The sequence below is a fragment of the Bicyclus anynana genome, chromosome 4, assembly GCF_947172395.1.
Source record: "Bicyclus anynana chromosome 4, ilBicAnyn1.1, whole genome shotgun sequence".
Lineage (NCBI taxonomy): Eukaryota > Metazoa > Arthropoda > Insecta > Lepidoptera > Nymphalidae > Bicyclus > Bicyclus anynana.
In genome coordinates this window covers 3937132-3944362 of record NC_069086.1, presented here as the reverse complement: position 1 = coordinate 3944362, position 7231 = coordinate 3937132, and the positions used below count along the sequence as shown (strand labels likewise).

At 34.6% G+C, this 7231-nt stretch overlaps 1 protein-coding gene across 1 annotated transcript in view; it reads right to left on the bottom strand.

The window, feature by feature from the left end:
* LOC112058557 (60S ribosomal protein L10a) overlaps positions 1-7231 on the bottom strand; it is a 363530-nt gene that overhangs the window by 140899 nt on the left and 215400 nt on the right. The window lies entirely within an intron of this gene.

Below are 7231 nucleotides of genomic sequence, written 5' to 3'. Positions count from 1 at the left end.
CACATGAACAATTTTGTATTTAATTACTTCAAATATTGTAAGTATATATAGTTATTACACTTCCTGAATACACAACTCGACATTGTAGACAATATTTAGGTATTATTTGTTTAAATAACTTTCGTTGTTTACTACGCAGCTAAATGAAATAGCCACCAATAAGACAACTTTATTAGCCACCACAATTATCATTATCTGTTTTATAGTAGCTATTATGTTGTTTGTATTTCTTTAAAACTTCCTGGAACGCCACATCTTCGCATACCTGTTCCCAGTCACTAATTACTACGCGGGAACAGCGTGATAATTACGAGTATTTTGTCGGACTCGAGTATTTATGTAGCTACAACTTCTCAGATATTAATTTCATATTAAATAGTGTAAAACCAGCAGGACTAGCAGACGCCGCACGGTTCCACGCGCGTGGTTCCCGTTCCCGTAGGAATACGTAGATAACATAGAGCCTACTAGCGGACGCCTGCGACTTCGTCCGTGTGGAATTCTGTTTACACAAATCCGTGGGAACCATGGACATTTCCGGGATGAAAGTTGCCTATGTGCCTATGTTTCCCACGCGAACGAAGTCGCGGGCGTCCGCTATTAAAGAATAAAATAAAATAGTCCAAGCTCAATAGTTACCGTATACAGGGAAATGTGCTGGCTTTTATAAAATCACGTAGTTCTGTCTAGGCTCTCAATGTTTATGCAAAAATATTTCTTGATTTCGGAAACGGGTCAGACGATTTGAATCAAATTTTGTATTCAGATAAGATGCACATATAAGGTTTATGAATTTTATCTATGCATGTTTGGGCTAGGACAACGATATTTTATACTAGGCTCAGAATATAGTAAAACACTGAAATGAAATGAAATTTTATTTTTCTAATACACGTATACAAATGGTGTTTTGCAAATATAATTAAGTCACAGTGTATTACCATTAACATGGTGTGCAAATTTTACAATTTTATAAAGCAGTGTTTAAGTAATATTATTTACTTACAATGTTATAATTGTTACAAATAAAGTAAATACAATTAAGATTGACATTTAAATATACATAATAGAAATTAAATTACACGAAAATATGTCCAAATGAAATTTCGATCTACCGCAGAGAGACATGGTATTTTAATAGTCAGCTATAATAGAAATTGTAAGAAAATCATGCATTAATATTAGATTACACAAAACAAATCAAATTAACATTCATCTAGCGAAACTACGCTAGGTACACTTAGGTACTCTTAGATATGTCAAGTGCCTACAAAATCACCGATCAATTTTGTGTATACTTACATTATAATATATTTATTATTTATGTATATATATTTTTTACACTCCCTGAACACACAATTCGACATTATAGACAATATTATGGTATTATTTGTTTAAGTAACTTTCGTTGTTTACTATTATACTAAGTGAAATTAAGACAATTAGTCACTTTTTCACCCCCCTCAGTTTCGATGCGTTAGTGGCATATCTAATATTATAAAATCTTTGCTCCAAACTCAAAACTCATCTGATAAGCTAACATGAACTGACAAGCTATCAATTTCAATAAAATAGTTAGGTACTGCAAGTGCTACTTTTAAATCCTGTATCTATTTTTCTACACTAGACCCATAGATTTATAACACATAGACAGTGTCTAGGTGGAGGATTCGTAAGCCGTTTTATGTGCCCCGAAATGGGCTACGATAAGTACGCTTATATGCGTGTCGGTCACATAGTCACAGAAATGGCTTACGTTTCGAGTGCAAGATTGTTAGATGCTGCGGGTCTATAGGTTATTAGTCTAAGACTAAACCTTTATTTTAAGAGATATCTTTGTAAGGGACCCTGAAAGCGACTTCCCAGTCAGCTATCACCATTAAAGTGTAAGTGTTGGTGGACAATAGGATTGTATCTAGTAGCTTTCAGAATAACCTCCGCTGTTAGTGTCCAATGATAGTAAAATAGTTATTTTACTTACCAGTTTTTGTTTGTTTACCAGTCCTTTTATACTTACCTACTTGCTTGGAAAGGAGTTCCCAACCTGTAAAGTACGGTGTACCTCCTATTACTTAACGTATTATATATAAATATACGATATGAATACCTTAACATATTTTATTTATGTTAAGTTACTCCCTATTCGCTGTAATAGCTGTTTATTTTGTTATTTTGTATGTTGCTCTATGAAGACACATAGCTTCAATCACAATAATATTATATAAGCAAAAGTTTGTACGTGTATATTTGTTATTTCTTCATGCACCAACTGCTGGACCGATTTAGTTGAACTCTGGAACTTAAATAGATTGTCATACTCTAGACAAAAAGATGGGCTTTGGATTTTATTCTAAAAAAAACATAATTGCCGCGGGATTTGTGGGACGGAGTCACATGCGACCGTTAAATAAATAAATAAGGGATGAAACTTTGTAGGAAATTCCATTTATTTTCAAATTCCAGTTTTTTTTAAATGGTACATAAATGACGTACATTGATATTTAAATGTAAAATATAAATACGTGGGTGGAGGGTAAATAGGGGATGAAAACTTATACACTACTGATTTTCTCGCGGACGAAGTCGCGCGCGTCCACTAGTAATTTAAAGAAAAAAGTTTGGGAAGCTCTCCGCCAGGAAATGTGCAGTATTCTTTTTAAATATACTTACTTGTGGTCATAAATTTACTGTTACAGACCTCACACTTGATATTACGAAGTTTACTGCATGGCGGTATACACTTTGTATGCATATCTACGTATCTTGTGTCATCATCATCAGCTTATTCTGACGGCACTCTACAGGAACATACCTGGAGAGGCTTAAGCCCACCGCGCTGCTACATTGCGGGTTGGCGGGCATATATTTTGTAGCTACGGTTTTATTTTTAAACGACTTCCAAAAAGGAGGAGGTTCTACGTTCGGCTGTATGTATGTTTTTTTTTTTTTTTTTTTATGTATGTCCAGTGATAATTTCGTCATTTGTTGACCGATTTTGAAAATTCTTTTTTTGTTTTGAAGGGTTTAATTCCAGGGTGGTCCCATTTTTTTCATGTCAGGATCTGATGATGGCATCCTGGAGAAATTGAGAGGAACTTTCGAAAATTGTAGAGACGGCTAGTGCGTTTGTTAGTGTTTTCATAAGGTATTTTAAGCCACTACAATTTTATGAAGGTCTGGAGTTGGTCTGATGATGGAGCCGAAACACAAACGATGGAACTCGTCAACGATTTACAGCAGTTACCTTTTGTTTGGGCTTGATTAATTTGTATTGATGAGAACTTTCCACCTACATGGGTTGTGACTGTATTGAGGGTCTGGTGATGAAGACGAAGGACAGTGAAGAGAACTCCTCGAGGGTTCACAGTAGGTACCTTGTGTTTGGACTTGATAAATTTGTATTGATGAGAACTTTCCACATAGATAGGTTGTCACTGTATTAGGGGTCTGGTGATGAAGACGAAGGAGAGTTAAGGGAACTCCTCGACGGTTCACAGTAGCTACCTTGTGTTTGGACTTGATTAATTTTATATTGATGAGAACTTTCCACCATATGGGTTGTGTCTTAAGACAATTGGTTATATTCATAATACGTGTGGATAAGGGGGAGTGAAATTTTGTATATGAGTTAAGGAGTATTTTCAAAATTGGGATTGTAGGACTTAGGTACCTATCATAAGAAAATAACGTTTTAGCTAATTGCTTACGTTTGTTCACACGCAGTAGGTATGCTAACACTAAAAATAAAAAAATAAAAATTTTAATAAAAAAATTCAACCGACTTCCAACTCAAAAATTAACTTAAACTAAAAAGCAAAAAATAACATCTTGCCTATGTGCTACCTTCTGATCAGTTTGAAGGCGGTGCCAATCCAGTGTCGTGTTTTAATTAAAGCTGTTTCTGAAAGAAGCACATAAATTGTGTAGCTTAAACGGGTTTAATTAAAACATCACTGGCTTGGCACCGCCTTCAAACTGATCAGAAGGTAGCACATAGGCAAGATGTTATTTTTTGCTTTTTAGTTTAAGTTAATTTTTGAGTTGGAAGTCGGTTGAATTTTTTTATTAAAATTTTTATCTACTCGTAGATACCGCAAGCCGTCCATCCAAGTGCCTGAAGATTGAATTGTCAATCGACTATTTACTGTTGTTCTAATTTATTTATTGTAACCAATTAATAAGCAACATGACTGCCTCGTTGCTCGTTGGTGTAGTGGACAACCTATGTGGTATTGGATCACGAGGTCTGAGATTCGAGTCCTGGATCGGGCTTCGTAACACCGTGCTCTTCTTTCAGAAAAAAAGAATATGGCGATAACATGATGTGAATGAATATAAATAAATATTCTTCTTTGTATATTTTTGTGTTAAATTAACAATTATAAAACATGACTGAAAATTCGAGGTGGATGTATAATACGAATATATCTACAGAGTTATTACAAAGATCATTTTGCCAAATTGAAATTAAATATAATTGGCATTTTCTTTGCAGTACCTACCTATAGTGAAATAAAAATTTGTATTGCGCACGGCAAATAAATAGTTTTTTACCTCTCGTGTACTAGAATACCTTTCAGGATTGATTTTTAGGGTTCCGTAGTCCACAAGAAACCCTTATAGTTTCGTTGTGTCCGTCTGTTTTTATAATCGTCGTAATTAATATAAATAAAAAATCGTGTATAAACCTACCAATTTATGTTTAAAGAAAAGTTTGTGGTGTTGTAGAGGGTAATATCTGGATCTTCTGTACCAATTAGGAAAATTCTTCTTTTTCATTTTCTTTTCCCTCCAATTAGTCGGGAAAGACTGTGTTAGGAGTGGGTACGACAATAGATCAACGGGGCGAGGATCGAACCACCACCCCTCGGTTATGAGTCCGACCGCTCTTACCGTTGAGCTGTTGAGGCTTCAAAAGGCTTTTATCTTTTACCACTAGAAATCTCGTTATTTGTTAGTGTCTTAAGCTATATTTTATATTTAGTGTCATAAGCTATATTATATAGTATTCTCAAGTGCCGGCTAGTAAGGAATACAAGAAACTGACCTATCTGGACTCATCCTATTTCGAATCTTTATTCTCTATCTAGATACACTATAGAGTATACCTTGCGTTCCAATACCGCCTCATCATTCACCATCAGCAGATTGGAGATCGCAGTCAAACAAGGACCGGTCATCGATAAAAAATGGACGCTTATAATAACATTTCAGGTTCCAACGGAAACTTAGAATACGATCCGTATTGCAGAAGACTGTACGCACTTAACTGCGTGCTCGCTACCTATCAATTATAAGATTCTAGAGGCAACGTACTAACGATAATTAAGTGATTATAATGATCGTTTGCTTCAATTAATTTTTTTCTGTGCATAACTATAATTTGCTAGGATGAAATTACTTCAAAGGTTCATCATCATCATTATCAGCAGCCAAAATTAGTTATGAAATCTACATTTACTTTTAATAAAACTGTAACAGGTCACCTTCTGTACATCACAATATTTTGAAAATATTATTTGGAGGGTATTATTTAATTGATACTGCAGCCATTTTATTTTTAATTTTATCTGTCTCTCCGTATTTAATGTTGACCGGGCATCACGATGAAACTACTTAATGAATTTAAATGAAACTTGGCACGATTTGAGGCCATAATACATAGAATGTTATCTTAGACCATGGTCTAAGAATGTTATAGAATACTTTTAGTTGCAAAAATTAAATCAGAAGGGTTTAAAGTGCTTATTTAATCTACGGAACCCTACATTGTGCGACGCTCGACACGCACTTGGCCTGTTTTCAAGTTACATATTTTGTAAAATATAGTCTGGTATGGTAGTAGGTTACCAAAAATACTACTAAAAATAATATCATTCAAGATTTTTAAAAATTTTACCCCTAAATGTTGTTGAATTGCGCTGTTGCAAGGTTATAGCAACTGTTTGTCTTTGTAGTGATGAGACGAAAAACTATGTCGGTGCCCTTCGATCACGACCCGTCAGAACGCAATCTCTGAGCGTCCGGACATTAGTGCATGTGAAGCCGCGAAAGTTTGAATACAACTTGAATTAATCATAAACCGTTAATCTTGAATTTATTATGTCCATGCCTGAAATATAACACCGTATAGATAATTAGTGGTAGATCTGCCGTAAGCTAGATGCGATATGATACGATAGTGCAAATTGACGTTAGATAGTAAATCGAGGATCGGGGAATCTGAACAGATAAGACGGAAATCATTTTCATAGTAAATTAGCCGCGTAACAGGCTTCCATTTGATTAATGAGATATAATTTATAGTAGAACTAGCGGACGCCCGCGACTTCGTCCCCGTGAAATTTTACGTTATAATTAGTTTTTCACAAATCCCTCGGTAGCCATGGATTTTTCCGGGATGAAAAGTAGCAAACGTGTTAATCCAGAGTAAAATATATTTCCATTCCAAATTTCAGCCAAATCGTTGCAGTTGCAGTAGTTGCGGCGATAAAGAGTAACAAACATCCATACAAATTTTCGCGTTTATAATATTAGTAGGATTATTAATCGTTCCTAATTTGTTTTGAGGCGTGATGCGTCTGTTGAACGTATCATGCCTGAAAAGAAATTGTCGAAATAAATTCGATCGATTAAATCTGTTGGTAATTTAATAACTTTAAAATTTTGAATAATTGCTATATTTTATTTAGATGGGGTTTTTTTTTAAATATGATATAAAAGCTCTAAAAACCTTACTACTTCTTACTAAAAGAAGAAGTAACTTTTCATTTGGAGCAACTTTTAACTCATAATTTTAATATGAGTTAAAAGTTGCTCCAAATTTTTTAATTACATCGTAATATCAAAATAATCAATTCTTCAGTCGGAACACCAAAACATCGCTCATGTATTCGCTGTGAGTAAGGAGAATATTTGATGTGTTTGTTAGTCTGTATAAAAAATATAAGTGTGTGTATTGCGAATCAAATTTATAGTTGTGTGTAGTGAAAGGACACAGAATATATTTCTTGGTGTTAAAATATATTTTCGATTTGTGAGTTTACCTCCCAGTGAATTTGCCAATTTGGGTGCGATATAAGTCCATATTTAATTGGTCTGAGGGTCTGAGGATAAATGATTATAGCATAGACTAAAGATAGCCGTCAACTAAAAGCATCAAAGACATAGACACTGACATTTTGAGTGCTGTCATTATGACAGTCTGTCCTGCCTGTCTGTGGTCTGTGTC